At 40.5% G+C, this 19,914-nt stretch overlaps 1 long non-coding RNA gene across 2 annotated transcripts in view; it reads right to left on the bottom strand.

The window, feature by feature from the left end:
• LOC107313379 (uncharacterized) overlaps positions 1-19,914 on the bottom strand; it is a 519,257-nt gene that overhangs the window by 280,478 nt on the left and 218,865 nt on the right. For both annotated transcript variants that reach the window (XR_004307159.2, XR_004307160.2), the window contains exon 3: positions 11,748-11,868. This is a non-coding gene — a long non-coding RNA (uncharacterized LOC107313379). The remainder of the gene's footprint in view (positions 1-11,747; positions 11,869-19,914) is intronic.

Below are 19,914 nucleotides of genomic sequence, written 5' to 3'. Positions count from 1 at the left end.
ACCTCCAGGGACCACAGTGCAGACACGCATACAAAAGATTTGACTGCATTTAGCCTTGTCTGCTGAGTGGCAATGTCTGGGCTGGTTTACAGGGCCTGAAGTCAGTGGTTTCCATTATGCTTTGAATGCATCCCAGCAGCTGATTTATAAAATCATGGCCAGATGCAAGGCAGGATATACAGGAAAAAGACCTCTTACATACTAAGTAGGACTGATTAATTCTGTTAAGTGCTTAATCTTATCTGATAACAAAAATATAAATGCATGTGCGTGTATGTTCATATATACAGTCTCCACTGAAGGAGATATACTCCAGAATGAATGTTAGTCAACTGCTGAGTCAGACCTGTCATTCACCATTCCAGATATATTACCTACAAGCTCAGAAACATTGTCTGCTAAATCAGATTAGCTATCAGCCCAACAACTGGCTGTATTCATAACTGGATCAGATATGCAGTACGCTCAGAGTTAATCACTCACTGATTCACATAGATCATGTAGTAAACCACATCTGCACACTGTTTTTCCCATGACAATTCATAATAAGGTAAGCTTGATACAATGTGCCTACCTGGAATCAAACTATTGCTGAGCAACTGCCATTAATGGAGGACATATCACACTTGAAAAAAACAGATTTCTAGGTATTCAGTAAACATGACTAGGTGAAGTCACTGTCAGAAAATTATACAATCTCCTGCAGCTGCCCAGGGACAGGAGTTTTGTTGTTGTTGTTGTTAAAAGCTGATTATTACTTTCCAAACACAGGAAACACCAACCAAGTCATTCAAGTAACTGGAAAAAGGGATTGAGCACCAGCAGAACAGAAGTGCTCTCTCTAGCATTGGAGACTTGCCATCAGTCTTTTCTATCAGCTTTCTATGACATTTATGGAAAATTTAGCAAGAAAACAAAAACTCTTCCCCAGTTAAGCAGTGCTCAGATACCAGGCCAATGCTGATGTCTACACTACAGCATGAAGTGGTCGATTATCCATGTGTTTGAACACATCACTTTCTCAGAGCTCAGCGTCAGACTTCAGATGGCACTTTATGTCTCCAAGGAATACAGACCCACCGCATGGGATGACTGTAGATTAACTTATCCCTAACAGAATACAGTGAATGAGATAAGGGCAGTCATAGGACAGTTAGTCTCCATTTTGTTACACCAATTTCCCACGGTGCCTATGCAAACACTCCGGGAAGGATGCACCTATTTAGGGCATAACAGAAAGACTGAACTGCCTCAGTACTTATATTATTCAGTCCCGCACAATAACAAAAATTAATCTCTTTTCCGTGCCTGCCTATTATAGATTAGATAATAAAGCATGTTTTCTTAAACTCCCAAGCAACTAGTTCAAATTAACAACTCCTTCTGCCATGAAAACGAGAACCAAGAACCTTGCATTGCCTTACATATTGGGCCCATTCAGTTCCAGCCACCTAAAAGCATGAGCTCTTTTACACATACACATAAACAGCTCACTAATGCCCACTTGGTCCATGTCAACTCCATGGCATGCTCAGTATCATGTGGCATCAGGAGCTAAGCCTCCAGCAAAGGGAAGAACACTGGGTTACATCACTGACCTGTGTGAAAGGGGACAGGGCAAGAGCAGACGAGGGATGGGGGTAACCACAGGGCTGCATACAGATATTAGTTATCTTTTCCAAGTCTTCATTTTTACAAATATGGCTACAACACAGAAAGGACCTGCCAAGTACTGTAAAACAGAAGTGTCGAAAGCTGAATGTGAGTGCATCTGTACCTTCAGATAGCCCTTCTCTCCAGATGCATGAGATTGTCATATTAAAATACTTTCAGTCCTTTACAGACTTAACAGCAACTCGACCCTATGAGGTATAAATGTCCCTCACATACCCTCTCATCTTGGGGTCACTTTACTTCACCTGGATATTCAAACACTGACCTACAACTCCTAAAGAATTTGCCCAGCTGCACCCCCCCACATTATATGCAGGCAGTCCCATACCCTGTGAATGCTTCTATGCAAAGAACAGAAGCCTATCCTTGTTTCATCCTCCAGAGTAAGAAGGAACAAAGTTGTCATAACTGGTAATTAATTCACATCCCCCAATATTATTAGGACATTGTTTTCTCATGCAGCATGGACACGAACTGCATCTGCTCAGCATTAATCTAATACTGGGAACTATCAAGGTCTCAGCTGGAAGAAATGCCTAAAGAGGAACTATAAATCCACTCACATTCAGAAAAATGATCAAATATGCATCTCATGAGAAGACTACAGTCACTTAACAAAAAACTTTGAAGTCAGGCCCAGCAACAGACTTCTTCAGGATTAAGACTGCATTCCAACATTGATGGAGAAAACTCCCCATCAGTGCTTGTTTCAGGATAGGGCCTACTCTCCCCATCCCCCACCCCATCACTAGTCTGCTCACACATAGCAATACCTGTACTAGGTCCTCTCTGGCTTTATCTTCTCAATTAGTGATGAACTAGGATGAGGATTTCAAGTGTAAATAAAAAGGTGCAGAAGGGCCAAATCTAGAAACTGGCAACTTCCAGTCGTTCACACAGAGAAGCATAGGAACAGAGTGAGGCTGAGCCCTTCAGTGCCTCTGTTCTGTTTAAACAGCTGCCTAACAGGAGCTTAGCTCCATGGAAAATATAATTCATGGTCTCTGGTTTAATGTCGTCAATTCATTTCCTTTTAGAGAGTAATATCTCTTTCGTTATTTTAATTTAATCTTTAGGGTTTACTCTTTTGCATTAATTTTTATACTCACTTTACAGAAACAAACCAATGTAACTGCTCACTATGCAGGGTTTCCCTGGAGAGGTTCAGAGCTAAGACAGGATCACAAATAGAGGCACAGTGAAAGCCACACAGGTAAAAGAAGAGACAGAATTGAAAAGAGGATGGCACCATGCCTTTGAGATGAGGCCAAGCACTAAAAAGCGCACTTGCAATCACTGTAAAAAAGAAACCGCACTTTTTTAACAGCAGAATGTGAAAAACCTATAAAAAAACATGAGCTCTTTTCAGCACCTCCTTCTTATCAGAGTGGTGGTTCCCATTGCTCCTCTAGCAGACTAACTCAGAAGCTGCAGAGACTCCAGCCACACTGCTGCAGAGTCCGTGCAGTTATGGAGACCGACATCTATCAATCCAAAGATTAGCCAACCCCAAGGATACCATCAAATAAAGTTTCCTAGCAGACTTCAATGAGACTTTGCTTTCAGTAGTTAAAAAAACATTGACAGTGTTGCGACCTGTATTATGGTACATCAGATATTCGCCTCAAAACAATTATTATTAAAAAAAAGCCTGTAGGAAGAGAAAAAAGGATGTTATTTGGCCCACACAGGAACAACTAACAGTCAGAAGGTCACCTACTCCGCCCTTGCCATGTTTTTTTCTTAATTTTTTTTTTTTTTTTGAATCTCTGCTCTCTAATATGAAAAGTTTTCTCTGCAATAGGGACTACATCCCCTTCCTGAGAGTTCTCTAATGTGTGGTAACTGGCAGGTTTACAGAGTAACCTTTGTTTCTAATAGATAACCAAGTAAGCAAAGGTATTGCTACGATTTTTGCAGTATCCACAAGATCTCTGTCTATATGTCTATTCTTGGTTAGATTAGCCAATAGGCCCAAAAATTATCAGAGAGGAGGGTGAGGGGGTATCGAAGGGACAGACAGAGATTTCATTAGCTTTACATTTTTTGAACAAACAAAAACAATGACTTAGCCATTCTCTGCTTTCTTTCAATCAGTTGCAGCTATGCTTATGGTGGAAGCCAGAATTTTGTGTTCTTTGTACTGAAATGGCATTGGTGCCATATCAACAGTAGAAATGGGATAGGAGAATCTACAAAGAAAACTAAGCAGGAACTCAGTAAGATGCTGTGGTGAGTTGGAAGAACACAGCTAGACAGGGCTAGCTGGAAGGGGCCCCAGCACCTAGAAAGGATCTAGTATGAATTCCAAGCATCCTTCTGTCAGCAAAGGGCTACTTAAAATGTCATGCCTGGCACTGCACTTAATCATACCAGGTGAGAATCACAGAATCACTATGGTTGGAAAAGACCTAAAAGATCATCCAGTCCAACCATTCACCTACTACCAATAGCTCCTACTAAACCATGTCCCTCAACACAACATCCAGTCGTTCCTTGAGAACTTACGTTTCAGAGCAGCATACATATGGTATTAAAGGTGTGGCTTTGCTTTATAAACTTGAAGAATAAAACAGTATCAAAAGCTTGGTCTGCAGGTAAACATTCACTCCTGTGCTCTAATTCCGATACACTCTAATGCAGCATGCCTTTTTTTTTTTTTTTTTTTCCTGTAGAGAATTAAAAAAACTATTTCACACAGAGATTTGTTGCGTCATACAGTAAAATTGCCAGCTGTGCAGAAAACATGACAGAAGGCTGTATTTCAGACTGATGTCTAAAGATATTTGTTTCAGAGTCTTCTCCTACTGCAATGGGTTGCTTCTTGTTACAGCAGATTTGTTAGTGTCTCGCTGTGTTCAGCACAATAAACATCTGTAGCTATTCACTTGGCAATGTGTGGAAACAAATGGTTTTGATAGTTGGCATTAAAAGTGGGCAATAATGGATTCTGTTGTGAGCTGGTAATCAAAAATGAGCTTTAAGAGCAACCTCCACTCAAAGTTCAGCACAACAGAGTGTTTTAGTCAGTGCTTTGAAAACAAAGCATTGGCTTTTGCACGCCGGAATATTTAGGGGCTACTAAAACACCCCTACAATTGCTTATATCTTCAGAGGTACAAAATACTTCTGTTACTTTCTCTCTGGAAGGGACAAGTGATGCTTGCACTTCTACACCTGCTTAAACAGTCGCTGCAAACCCTACTGCCCTTATGAACATTTTGCACGGGTCTTTCACATTCTCACTGTTCATGTTAGGAATGAACTGTAGGTCAAACAGCCTAGCAATTCACTTGCTATCTTAATGGCCTCAGGCTACCCCAGGGCTTTTCACAAAGGAAGGTCACTGCTGATGGTCATTGCTGTTAATTAGGGCACTTGTCTATTCACATATCTCCATAAGAAAAGCCTTTCTCATCCATCCACACAGGTCTGTGTTATTGTAATACATGAAGAAGCACAAACAAGAGTGCAATAGGCTTTTACAATAAGCCGGGCAGCTAAAACTTATCCAGGTTATCCAAGGCTAAAGCCTTGCTCACCACTTTCTTGCCCTCCCTGCATGAGGAGGGTTACCTGTCATACAACCTCCCATGATCTTGAGATACATGGGATCCAGGCTGTTGACCAGTGCTCATCTGGGATAGGTAAGATCTGGGCAAGAAGACATAGGGTGGGTGACTTAACCTGAATCAGGCAAGATGTTTCTCAAAGGGCAAGGAAAACCCTGAAAAGAAAGAAAAGGCGATGCTAAAAACTAGTGTTCAGAGCAAGCCACCCAGAGGAGATCTCTGGGGCAAAGGTTTGCTATTATATATGATCTGAGAGATACTTGATGTGCAGGCAGACAAAGGCTGCAGTGAAAGATGAAAGACAAAGAACACTTTCCAGAACTGTACATGACAGCCAGAAACAGCTATGGTGTAGCACGCAGCCTCCATGCATACAACTAAAATCATCACAAATAACATACAACTTGCGTTTATTTCACAGGTTTATAAAAAACCTGAAGGCTTACATTTACAAGTTTATATTAAACCGTTTCAGCCCAGGAAACCACTGCTCACTCTTAGCTAGAAACGATGGACTGGAATATGCTCCCCATGGAAGTGGTTGAGTCATTATCCCTGAGAACGTGTTTGAAAACTGTCTGGATGTGGTGCTCAGGGACATGATTTAGCAGAGGTTGAGTTAGGGTGGTATCATTAGGCTGCAGTTGGACTTGATGATCTTTAAGGTCTTTTCCTACCTGAGCAATTCTATGATTTTGATCCACAGCTTGCAGCTCACCCAGGACTCTTTACACATACCTGTGCCATGTCTCCACAAAACTCGTAGCAGCAAGGAATCAGCTAAGTGACTGCTACTCACTAGCAAGAGCCTCTATCATAAAGCAAATTATAATCCCTCCACTACCAGCAAGAATTGCTGCAAGACACAACAATCCCTGCGGATTGCTATGCCTAATTGTCCCTGGAGGGTACACTCTTTTACTATTCTATCAGCTAGCACTTCAAATTTGGAGTCCTTATTGTATCAAACCTTGATTTGTCCCACAGTCTGTAATATTCTTTGGGAAAAAAAAAAAGGTTAAGGAAGCATCTCTCTCCATAAATCCAGTCTGAAAGGTCCCTGGGAGGTAATATGAATGCAGACTGTAGCAAATCATTTCTAATAACTAATGTCTAGTATGACATACAGTAATAACAGGCAAGGAGTTATCCTTAAAACTATCTGAAATGTGAGCTTTGCATGCTTTTCACTTCCTGGAAGCTCAACACACTGTATTATTCTGAGGTTGGACTCAATAGTCTAAATAAAGCTTCGTCTTGCTGTTCCAAGCTGAAACATAAAATAACATAGAATAGGCATTTCTTTCCTACACTGCAGCACATACAGAATCCATTCACTGAAATACGAACTGCAACAGTCAAATCTCTGGGTCATTCTTCTTTCTGTGAAAAAGCTTGTTAAAAGTATATGTTAATGTTCCCTGCCAATTTTTCTTCTCTTAGCCTCTGCCTTCCAGGGCTCTTATTACATTCCTCCTTCTATGTAGTTTTAAAAGATTTTCTTGTTTGACAATTTTGCTGAAGGCAATCATGTTACTCACCTTCTCCTGAGCTCAATATACTACTACAGCAGAAGTGGCACGTCATGCATATGGTTGAGATCTGTTTTAAAGACACTTGGAGCTTGCTATCAAATCTGGCTGCACAGCTTGTGTCACATCTGAGTCTGTGAAGCCCTGAGAGTCAGCTTTGGGATAGTCCTATATTAGAAACACAAGGGATGAAATTTTACTGTTCAACAGAAAAGATTTTTCTGTATTAAATTGGAAAGAAGCAGCCTACGTTCAGACACAAGTCAGGAAGATACACTCTTCGGAATGACAGAAGGCAGCACAGCTCCATGTTCTGCATTAAGCAGATGTTTAGGAGTCAAGCATACTCCTCACTCTTATGAGAAAAGAGTTCTTATTTTCAGCTTGTAATGACACTCCAGTTGATCTAAAGCTTTGCAATAGATCTCTAGGACCTGGCAACAAACTCCCAAAGGGTATATACTTGGTTATCCTCAATTTATCATTTTCACAGGGGAAAAAAAAATAAATCAAGGTTTAAGCAGAACAGGAGTTCGCAAAATACAACTAGCTGTGAATCAGGCACAAACAACTCCTTCCCCCCCCACCTCTCCCAGTGGAACATTTCTGGTGATAACAGGACTCAAGGCACTTCCCCTGTACCTTGCAGTGCACTTCATCCACCTGTCAAACACCAGCAGGACTGCAGCACAAGTTCTGCTGCAGGACTTGGTTCCTTCGTCTGAACACAAGATATTTTACCTACTTGGGAGTCTTCAAAGCCAAAGCACAAGTCATTCCACAAGAAGAAGAGATTTTGAAGCATGGTTTCAGAATACTTTCCTTTAGTATGTGCAAATGGGTTCCCTGATGTACAATTAAATAATTGAGTTCAATTTTCAGCCATTGCATTTAGTGAAAGAGAGCCTGCTGATCTGGGTTTGAACCCTTTGGTTGGTTATGTGGTTTTGAAAAAAATTGTGGAAATGCAGCACAATCCTGATTTCTCACCCCCAAAATTAGGCTGAGAACAGGTAACCAGTTCAAATATTACCAAGGTGGAAAACTGAAAGCAAACACTAATAATAAAAATAAAATTAAGCCAGAAACAAGGCCATGCATAGTGTGAGAAGCACATTAATAAGAGAAAGTAAATAAAATGTATACACACATACAATGACTGCAAGAAGGGTCTAAATCCTCACTGACAGCTGATGTGCTTTCCCTGCCCAAGCACTGCCCTCTCTGAGTTAGCAATGCACATGTTCATGTCTGCCTACTCCTACTACGTGTCCCACAGTTGCTATACATGGTACCCAGTCACTGAGGCTCTGAGTAGGATCAGTTATGATATGGAGCCTAACAGACTCTAAGGAAATTGAAGTGAATCAAAAGAAATGCAGTTTTTGGACTGTCCACGTTCTAAGACACTTTAAGGCCACATTAGCTTAAATTTTGTATTAATTTCTGATACTTTTAAAGGCTTACTGTCTTTGCCAAGCAGACTTTCCTATCAAGAGAATTTAAATGATGTAGTAGCCGTTTAGGTACAAAGCAGGTATTGTCACAGCACAAAGGACATTCAAAGAGTTGAAATTGGATGAACTCCGCAAAGAAAAGACAGCTTGGGGAAAGCTATTTCCAAGCATCACTGCCAAGTTTAAGTAATATAGTAATGGTATGAGGCTGGACACATAAAACACCATCTGGACAACTGAAATATACACAAAGGTGCTATGGGGACAAATATCTGAAGGCTAAAAAGTAGAAATCCGATTTGCTAAGACACACCATACACACACCGCACACAGGATGGCCAAGCTTATCCTGCAGGTCATCCCAATATTTTAGCCAGAATTCCGCAATGGATTTAATGTATGTTTAACTTAAAACATAGGCATTGTGGTTTTAAATTCTGAAACTCACACATGAAGCAGTGAAATGCTTTTCCTGACTTCATACAGGTTTCTGGCTGTCTCTCCCACCAAGTGTAAGAAATCGTACGTTTCCTTCATTGCTTTATACTGCTATACACGTAGTCTCACATATAGTGAAAGTTGGCACTGCAACAGATGGTGCAACATTGTTCTAACATTATTAAATCAGGAAATAAGTAATTACTGTTGAGTAAAAAAAAAAAAAAGACAAATTACTTACAACTCAGTTAACTGTCCCAAACTTATCAGAAGGTGGCAGTATTTCAAAACATTATTTTTTGTATTTATCAGGGGGGCATTTATTTGTTAATTTACTACTTGTTAATAATGCATTTTACTGTTCCTAATCTTTAAAGGTCAGGAGCTGTAACTTCTAGCGGTTGAGGTGAAGAGGAAATAGTAACCCCACGTTGTGCTGCAGTTCTGTAGAGCCTGTTGAATCCATTAGTATAGGGAAATATGAAAGGACATTTGCATCACTACTGCTTTTATTCACTGTAAAATGCTTGTTACTTTCTTTTATAGGAATTTTCATATGAATATGATAGGAATTTGCAAGGTGTCCACATCAGCTTATTCTTGTGTCAAAGGCAGTCTCTAAATTCAGCATTGTTACCAGGAATATTATAACTGATTCTTATCCTGTTCCTTCTAAAGGTTCATACATTACATCCACTTAAATATTTCAAACTGTCATCCTTTGTTTCATCAGCAGTTACACTCCACACTGCTCCTCCCGCAACTAAAAATATCCTACTCTTGTGTCTAAGCTGCCATTGCTTTGCCTTCTACCCATGTAAAACAAAAAGCATATTATAGCAGCCAGAACCCCTTAGCACTTATTGCTTTATCTATGCATTCACACTTTGTGGAAAGACTTTCACTGAACAGCTTCATAAGAAATATACCATTGGCTTAGAAGTCTGTTTTAAAACCCCTGGATCAACCAGGAGACAAGATACTTGACAAAACCATTACAATCAGGTACAATCATACAATTGTAATGGTTTTGTCAAGTACCTTGGCTCCTGGTTGATACAATCATGTATGGTCTTAAATTTGCAAGAAAATTAGCAAAGGTAAAATAAATAGATAAATAAAATAAAGCAATCTTTGAGATTTTCCTCCACTAAACAATTCTACTTAATTTCAACACATTTTGCTCCAACGACTCTAGAAATATGCTCCAGAGTATAGAGGAGGCAGTAGAAGATAATGACCAAAAAACATTTGCTTGGAGTAATACACCTTCATCTCTCCTGTTTTTCCACATATCTAAAGGAATTACACAGAAAACAAGCCTGTTTTGTCGGTGACCTGATGAGCCCACTTGTTTTACCATATCACCTGTGTCAACATACTTAAGGAAATTATTAACCATCGTAAAAATCACCCATGAAACAAAAACAGTGAAAAGATCCAAAATAATGACTTGAGCAAGCTGAAATAAACATGGGGAAAACAGCAATATTCCCACAACAGCCTTAAACTGCTGTGAAGTGTTTATAAAGGTACTTATTTGGATCTACAAAAAATGCTTAAAATCATTAAGCATATTTCTCTAGGAGTCTTTACCATCATTCTGGATATTGTGGCAAGTACAAGGGCTGCTCTGAAAGTATAGCAGAGAATGATTTCAGGTCTTCAAGCAGAATGAGAAGAAGAATGTCTCTATGTTAATTGGTTGATACTGGTAAATTGCATCTTAGGAGACCAAATGACAATGTCTGAGGTGAGGATTCACAGAATCACAGAATTATAGGGGTTGGAAGGGACCTCTAGAGATTATTGAGTCCAACCCCCCTGCCAAAGCAGGCTCCCTACACCACGTCACACAGGTAGGCGTCCCAGGCGGGTCTTGAATATCTACAGAGAAGGAGACTCCACCACCTCCCTGGGCAGCCGGTTCCAGTGCTCCGTCACCCTCACTGTAAAGAAGTTCTTCCACACATTTGTGCGGAACTTCCTATGCTGTACTTTCGTCCCATTACCCCTAGTCCTGTCCCCACGCCTTACGCCTTACTGAAAAGAGACCAGACTCACCACTATGGCTCCCACACCTCAGGTATTTATAAACCTGGATCAAGTCCCCTCTCAGCCTTCTTTTTTCAAGGCTAAACAGACCCAGTTCATTTAGTCTCTCCTCATAGGGGAGAAGCTCCAGGCCCTTCACCATCTTAGTGGCCCTCCGCTTTCCAAGGGATCCCTGTCTTTTTTGTACTGGGGAGCCCAGAACTGGACACAATATTCCAGATGAGACCTCACCAGGGCAGAGTAGAGGGGGAGGATCACCTCCTTCGACCTGCTGGACACGCTCTTTTTAATACACCCCAGTATGCCACTGGCCTTTTTGGCTACAAGGGCACACTGCTGGCTCATGGTCAATCTGTCATCCACCAGGATGCCCAGGTCCCTCTCAGCAGAGATCCTCTCCAGCAGCTCTTCCCCCAACCTGTACTAGTGCATGCAATTATTTCTACTCAGGTTCAAGACTCTACACTTGCTTTTGTTAAACCTCATCCGGTTTCTTACTGCCCAGCTCTCCAGCCTGTCCAGGTCTCGCTGAATGGCAGCACAGCCTTCAGGAGTGTCAGCCAATCCTCCCAACTTTGTGTCATCAGCAAACTTACTGAGGGTGGTCACTATCCCCTCATCAAGGTTGTTGATGAAGATGCTGAACAAGACCGGATTAGTCCCAAGAGGAGAAAGCAGTACAGCTGTATGAAATGTAACAAAAAAATCAGACTCATCACAGGCTGTGCCCAGGGCTGCTCCTGGTTAGGACTATTGATTCTTGCTTCCTCCAACAGTCTGGCTTAAATTCAACACATAAAAGAGAACTGAGACTATAAAAATGAAAAATCCAATTAGAAAGCTTTTCCTTCTACGGTCTGTGTTTAGGATAAGCATTCCTTATTCAGTGATGACATTATAAATGCATGCATATTTGCAACATCACCAATGCATGACACTCCTGCACAGGGAATTGCAGCACTGTGGCAGAGGAAGAAACAGCTTGGAATATTTTAATTCAATTAAATTGATAAACTTACCCCCTGAGAATCTGAATCCTGGAAGGTTTTATGACTTTTTACCATGTAATCGCTCCTCTTTAACAATACTGTCCCTTTGCTGCGATCTCTTCAGACAGCAAAACAGCATTTGGTCTACAGCCTGAAGAAAAAAATACAACAAAACAGAGTATAAAGGTAAACAGCGGGGAAAAATTCCTATGAATATGGATTCTCAGCTTCCTTTGAATAACATTGATCAAACTGACTTTTCACTATTCCGGGCTTACCTAGGAAAAGAACTTTTCAATACTGGATACTGAATGTAGGTTAAATTCTATTCACATTAAATCAATGCCTAACAGAGATATTTACTGGATATTCTTGTTATCTACAGCAACACAACTAAGAAGTTGTTTCAGACACACTTATTTTGATAAGGAAAAATAAAGCAGAGAGGCACAGAATTACAACACCATGATTTACAGTCCCAAATATCAGAAAATTCAGGCTTTTATTTTTTCTGGTGGCAGGTTTTCTTGTTATCTTTTTGCTTCAGAGCAATTAAGACCGACAGCTGTCTATTAAAAAAAAAAAAACTAACAAAAAAAATCCTTCTACACCACTATTTCCACCTAAAACAAACTGATACAGTCACTGCCTGACAATCATTTTTTGTGAAAAAGCAACACTCGGTAAACACTTTACAGTAGTCTACAGTGCCTTGGTTTGCTCCTGTGGTGAGGCATGAAGAGAAACAGCAATGCAGGAGCATTACCACAGGCACACTCTCTTCTCTTACAAAAGCCTGGCTTTTTTTTTTTTTTACAGGACCTCTGAATTGGCAGGCTGCTTTTCATTACAACAGGAGGGCCAATTTTGGGTATCATATGCAGCTGAAAAATTGTGAGTAAACTGTCATTACTTGCAGCAGGAACTCAAAAGGCTTTGACTTGCAGAAGGGAAGATCATAGGCCAACAAGAAATTCTTTCCTATTTAGGTGGACTGGAGAGAAAATGAGGGTTCATGCCCTCAAATTGCAGCAATCCTTTGTTCCGTTATCTCCTTATAAAATGGAGGGAGAGCCAAATACATTTCATTTGTACTGAGAGGACAGTTACCCCCACGTTCAGTAATATCGGACAAAGCCCTATTGAATTGGTTTGGACAAAAGCATGCAGTTTGTGTTAAGCATGGGCTCTCACAATGCCATCTAGTTTCCAAGGCACAAGTTTTACAAGTACTTAAGCATCACTTTGCCTAGTGCTGCAGTGTTTAACTGATTCAGGAACTCAATTTTTACTTTTACAAGGAAGTTAGGCACACACAAGTCTGTCTGCTTCTGGCATTGCTTTGTGGCTTTCTATACAGCCAAGGGTTAACAACAGCTCCTCACTTTTTCCCACCTGTAAAATCAGCCATCAAGAAACCCCAGGACTCTATAGACACTCCTCTAGACACCCAAATTCTTTAAGACCTGGCTCTAGATTTTAGACTAAGGAATACAAAACTCATTAAAGGTTATGTGACACTATTAGCCAGTTGTACTCTTCTGTAAATCCTATGGGCCACCTAGTCTTAGCAGAAACCTGGCTCAAGCATCATAGGACCACAGAATGGCCTGAGTAGAAAAGGACCCCAAAGATCATCTAGTTTTCAACTCCCTGACACTAGCAGGGTTACCAGCCACCCGACCAGGTTGCCCAGGCCTCCAGGGATGGGGCATCCACAGCCTCTTGGGGCAGCCTGTTCCAGTGCGTCACCACCTTCTGTGTGAAAAACTTTTTCCTAATATCTAACCTAAATCTCCCCTGTCTTAGTGTAAAACCATTCCCCCATGTCCTGTTACTATCAATCCATGTAAACAGTCATTTCCGCCTCCCATTTATACATTGCCTTCAAGTACTGGAAGGCCACAATGAGATCTTCCAGGAGCCTTCTCTACTCTAAGCTAAATAAGCCCAATTCCCTCAACCTTTCTTCATAGTAGTGCTGTACCAGCCCTCTGATCATCCATTCCAAGAGCTCCGTGTCTTTAGCTCGTGCTGGGGGGTCCCAGGCCTGGATGCAGTACTCTAGATGGGGCCTCACAAGAGCCAAGTAGAGGCACAAGTAGATTTTTCTTCGTACTTATTTCCAATACGCTTAGCTTCCAGAAAAGGATAGTTTTGCATTGGCATGAAGCAGATGGGAAGAAAACAGCTTTCCTGTGGTTTCTCCAGGTGAGGTACTGCTGCAGACAGCTTGTCTACGCTGATACTAAATGCTTTGATTTTCTGTGTAAATAACAGTGCTTAAGAAAAGAGCAAGGTGAAGTCCCTCATTACACCGACAGAAGGAATTTGGGAGCGCAAGTTGTCTTAACCAGAGGGCTCTGCTTTTTGCCCCCCCAGCCCCCAGTACTGTTTTTTTCCTGGTGATAGAGGCTGGATATTAGTTTTCAAATGGGTTATATTTTGTCTGCAGCAATTTCTGTCATTATTCTCTGCCATTGTTCTGACTCTTACAGACAAATTAGAGATATTCAAAGGCAATTTTCGTGACTGTTGTCAGGGGCGTATGAATAGCTGCTCTATTTTACTAGGAAGTTTCATTAAATAAACCAGGAGAGCTGTAAACAGCCAGGTAAAGATTGGTTTGTTTAGGGACAGATCCTGCCCAGTACTTAGGTCTGCATCCAGGAGACCTGTTTCCTGACAGTCTCAACTACAGCTTCTGTGTCTAAGAAAGGACAATATTGCTCTCCCCAGCTGCCCTCAGCCAGCCCCCAAAGGGGGTTGCGCTGTGACTCCAGCCCTGGTAGGAAGTGGGCCTGGTGCACTGAGGGAGGAGGCTCTGCTCTTCTTTATAAGCCTAGGGCTCAAACACAGGAATTTCCATCTGCACACAAGAAAAAATTCTTCATTATGAGGGTGATTGAGCACTGTTGCATATTCAATAGTCCTTAATCTGCAGCATCTTGTTATAGTGGTTTGAAAACCACAGCAAACCTATTCAGGCCTGTCTTCCCTCAGCACAGCACGAGAAGCTACACTGTGCCTCTGCCCTGTCCTCTACACGTTATCTGCATTTACAGATTGCTCAGTTCATACCTGAGACCTGCCTTGCTTTCACCTGTGCATCACTGATTTCATGCAACCCACCATTACTACTGGAAAAAGCCAAACATGTCTCCATCTTCTGAATCACTCCGCAAGTAGATCAGAGGTATCACTAATGTATCTATCGTACCCTCTGCTCATAAGGTACTTTGAAGATGACCTACTCCATAGCCAGAGGTTAACAACCCATTTCTTGTAAAACCTTTTCAGAGATGAATGCTCATAAGAATTTCTAAAAAACAACATCCACAAAAACAGACAACAAAACACAAACACAAGCAAAAACACTAACTCCAACAGAAGGGGATTAACAAACTCTCTTTTAAGTGTTCATCCAAGGCAACTTTAGCCTTGTTCTGGAGACGTAATTTCCTTTCAGCACATAAGATGACGGGAATGAGAATTGCTGAGTTCTTCTCACAGTACAACCACAGATTCAAACTAAATAAGCACATATATATCTAGCTATTAGCTATTAATATATATCTATAGATATACATATCTATCTATCTATAGCTATTAATGACTTGACTTTGACTTCAGTTTACAGAATCCTCTTTCCCTGCTGCCTCTGCAACATCCAACTATGCCCAGCTTGGTCTGATAAACTTATTCAGCCTCACCTTCTCCTGAACTCTCCAGGCCTGAAAACTGCCTACTAAGAGTATGCTTGCCATCCTTCGTGAATAAAAGCAGCAGTTTTGTTCAGAAAATACCTACACGTGTTCACTCAAAATAATATATAGGTTATTGATGTCCCCTACAAAAATGCAGTGCATTTGTAATAAAAGAAAAACTGAATGTATCAATGTGGAAACTGGCCACAGGATTCATGAATTTTAGTCTACATCATTACAGATCAACAACTTTAAAACATTTCTTGCCACAGAAAAATACAAGCACTTTTGCTTTCCTTGGACCTTCCTGTCTCTGCTGCCCTATGCTCTTTCTGCTTGCTGGCAGCCTCTCCCAGTAGACCACACTCACCAGCTAGAGTTCTCTCCCCTCTGTCCTGGCGGCTCATCTCTGCCAGAGAGCAGGCAGGACAGGGCAGATAGGTAAGTCCTTCTCAGATGCATAACTGTGGATAACACAGCTCACTGTATCCTTTTTCACACAATCATGAGAAAAGATGGATGTTCAAGAGCCACAGGGATACTTCACGTATTTTCTACTAGATAAAATCAAGTCCAGTCCTCTCCTTGGTCAAGATTTACACAACCATGATTTTATTCCCATTCCTCTTTTCCATAAAGAAATTAGCAAAAGAAAGGAATAAATCAGATTGTTTTCTATTTATTCAGGTGTTTTTGTTTTTTTTCTTCTTCTAAATCTAGGTTTAGCTAAGTTGCGAGAGAAAACACAAGGCAAAAGAAATCAGTAAAATAACCCAGGGTCTAAGTGACCACTTCACACCTTGGCTTTACTGTCATTCTCTGGAAAACTAAATTTACATATTCATGTGAAGGCAGAAAAATAATAAATACTTTCTAGAGCAATTATTGGAAATCTCTGATGATAAACAACTGAGAATTAGCAAAACAAACAAAAACAACAGAAAAACAATCAACCAAAGAAAATAAACCAAAAAAGATTTAACACTGTAGCTTTCTGAATCTGTTGTCCTCAGTCAGTAGAAAGATATAAGAAAAGGTTACAGACTCGGTTGCTAAAGAGCCACAAATAGTGGTACACTGATAGAGAAAGCAGGGCTGAGCAGCTAAAGAGAAATCATGCTTGTAAGCAGCCTGGGTATAAATTCCTTTATTGCAAGTGACAATTCTGCACATTAAGAATGATTTTAAGTAAAACACATTTGCCATCTCAATATACAACATCTGAATATTTAAGCAAAATGATGGTTTCAATATGGAGCTTTATTTAGCAACTAGCTGCTGCTCTAAAAGAGCCTGATCCAAAGTTGGTTTATGTAATAGAATTTACCTGTTGGAAAAGATGAAGTCATGAAACAAGGACAACTACTAAAGTAGACAGAAGACTAAAGGGCTGTGTAATGACAGTAATCAAACACAAAGAGCTGCAGAACAATCTGTTCACCAATTTCAGGGTGCATAGGAAAAAAGAAAGCTTAAGTTACAACAAGAAATGCTCACATTTCAAACGCAAGAATACCTTGTTAGCAATAAAGCATTGGACTACACTACAAGAGGAAGCTGTAGTCTCACATTCAGAACAGCTATTAGGCTCTTTCCTAGGAGCAACTGAGGCACATACAGGTCCACACAGAACATAAACAGAATTGATTACACAGACCTACATAAGCTGCAATCCTCCTTTCAGTGAGAGCTCCATACATTGAACAGAAAGCTCCATGCCAGCAGCGGAGCTTCCCTTCCGTTTCCACATAGCTTTTGAAAAGGTGTGGGCTTAAGATTAAAACTGCCTAAAAATAATTAAAAACAAGTAGTGCAACAACATATTCAGGACCGTGCAAGTGATTTAGAGGCCTAGTCTTGATGGGAATTGAGGCAAACACTGCAAGATGTCACTTCTAAAATAGATTCTGGTTTCTGGTGTCATAGGCACCCCTGCAAATAACATTCCATGTTTAAACAAAAATAAGAACATATAAACTACTTTTCTTAAGTCAATTTAGCATCTTTTTTTAAGGTCATGCTTGCTATTTGGTTGCCATTCATATATATTTCACGAAGAGCTAATGAAGAGTTAATTTGTGTGTTAATACACAGTTAATCAATTATTATGGAGTCCACTCATTGCAGAGGTTGTGTGTACGCTTGGCTTGCAGCCATCTACAATACCTTCAACTGATGAGCAAATAACCTCTGTAATACACACCAGCCGCTACTGAAGCCTTCATCTATCATTTATTACCTTTTCTAAACTATAGATGGATTCTTAATATAAAGAACGACCATTTTATGTTTGCTTGCCTGAATATATACGAGCACTCAGCCACATCATTAAAATAATTTCACTGCTAAGCCATACCTAATATTCCAAAGAGACAGAGCAGAATTTAAATTAGGGAGAAAAGGGACTGTGATTCCTCACGGAAGGTCTTGAGATGTGACAGGAAAGAAGAAATTTGTATGGGATCTGCAAAGAAATAACAAGCTCATAAAATGGGAACTTTATAATGCAGTTCTGAGCTTTGACTAAATTTCAGTTCAGTTTTAGTTTTTGCTAAAAACTAATTGCATGGATTTTATATTGTCAATACAATTTTTTTGAGTTCTGCTGGAATAGGAGTAAAAATAATAAAATACCACCAGAGAAACACAGGTAAATACCTTAAGTATAACTACTTGTGAATACAGAAATACTTTGAAGTAAAGGTCAGGCTATCATAGAAAAAGGTGAAGGTTACGTTAACAACCCTAACAAACCACTTTCACATACTTATTAACTTTATAATATGGCCCTAGAAAAGTGTATTTTTCATTCTGTAATCATAAAGAGAAAACCAATGACTCAAATGGAAATAAAAAGAACTTTTAAAGAACGCTTAATATTAAGATTTCCTAAAAGCAGTTTGTACAACTGTGTTTGGGTGAGAAGGCTTACCAATCACAGGGACTCAAAAACAATGGAAAGTAGTATTGCTCAGGGAAGAAAGGGACTATTTTACCTGCACACACTACCCCACCCCTCCATCAACACAAACTACTTCAATGTATGTGGGATGCTGCTTCTTGTCCACAGGATCCTGACCCTACTGCATTATAGAGTTAAATTTCACTTTATGAAAGATAACATTTCCTACAGTGATGCCATCAATGTGGAAAACTGAGCTTGCCTGTGTGTCTTCAGGACTTCAGCTTTTTATCACTGCTTTCTCCTTCTCAAAATCCCATCAAACTCTTGCTGCTTATCACAAGGACTTGATTTCTGCTCTATATGATTCCGGCACCTACAGACAGATTTTCATTTTATCTATATGCTGGCCAAGTAAATATCCACGTTAGGTGGCATAATGATGGTTGAAATCCCACTGTTGTCAGATGGGTGAAGAGTGGCTGTTTGCTTTTGCCTGTAATAGGCAGAAGAACGTTTCCCACCAAGACTATCTAGTCTCTCCTGTTCTGTGACCTCCTGTTGCAGCTGGGGAAGTGCTGAGCATAAAGAAAGGCAAGTTCTGAGAAGGTGTGAGACACACAAGGCTCTGGGTAGGGAACCCTTTGTGTGGGCTTGCACTCCAAGGACAAGATTTGACAGACATTTACATAGTGTTTCCACTTTGCCCTTCTGTTTACCGCCTGCTCCACACTCACTAATGGCAGAATCTGATTCTTTTGCAAATCACAAAGCTGTAAAACTGCAGAAATTAAACTCACGCAATGTGATTCTCTTGCCTTCTTTTCCTCAGAGCTGTCAAAATAATGATGTATTCGCGGTATTTTACTTGATGTATTAAACTTCCAGCACACAGATATGAATCAAAGCATTCTGTGCTATTTACCCGATTCTAAGCCCCTATTTCTTAGTAGATGGGAACTATAATTTTACAAGGTGGACAATGAAACTTCTCCTTACATTTGAATGGACAGCTCAAGGTGATAAGGAATACACAGCAAAGCAAAAATGTTTTATGCCCAGGTACAGCTTGGCCATTTCGTGTCTTGGCTGATTTAAGGGAGGCAAATCTAAAGTGCAAGAATGTGCAAGGATACGTGCATACAGCCATGTTTATCCAGCAAGATTTTCCTCTGGGACATGCATATACAATTGCAATTTCACAATTCAGAGGTAGGGAAGTGTTGTAAAGCCAGTGGAGAATGGAGGCTGATGGTGGATTACCGTGGCCTGAATGAAGTCACACCCCCATTGAGTGCTGCTGTACCAGACATGCTAGAACTCCAGTATGAACTGGAGTCAAAAGAAGCCAAGTGGTTTGCCACCATTGACATTGCTAATGCCTTATTTTCCATCTCATTGGCTGCAGAACGTAGGCCACAGTTTGCTTTTACCTGGAGAGGTGTTCCTCTCCAGGAAATTTGCCCCATTCTTATATGGCTAGGATAAATAGTTTCGCTGCTCAACTTTATTGCTGTAAAGTTGCTAGCTTATTCATGGAGGTAGCTTTAGTATCCCTTCAAGTCGTAGAAGAGGAAAAGCAGAACAG

Source organism: Coturnix japonica, chromosome 4, assembly GCF_054131305.1.
Source record: "Coturnix japonica strain WE chromosome 4, WE-NBRP24, whole genome shotgun sequence".
Taxonomy (NCBI): domain Eukaryota; kingdom Metazoa; phylum Chordata; class Aves; order Galliformes; family Phasianidae; genus Coturnix; species Coturnix japonica.
The sequence above is the reverse complement of the archived record's forward strand: the minus strand, read 5'-3'. Positions and strand labels throughout refer to the sequence as shown.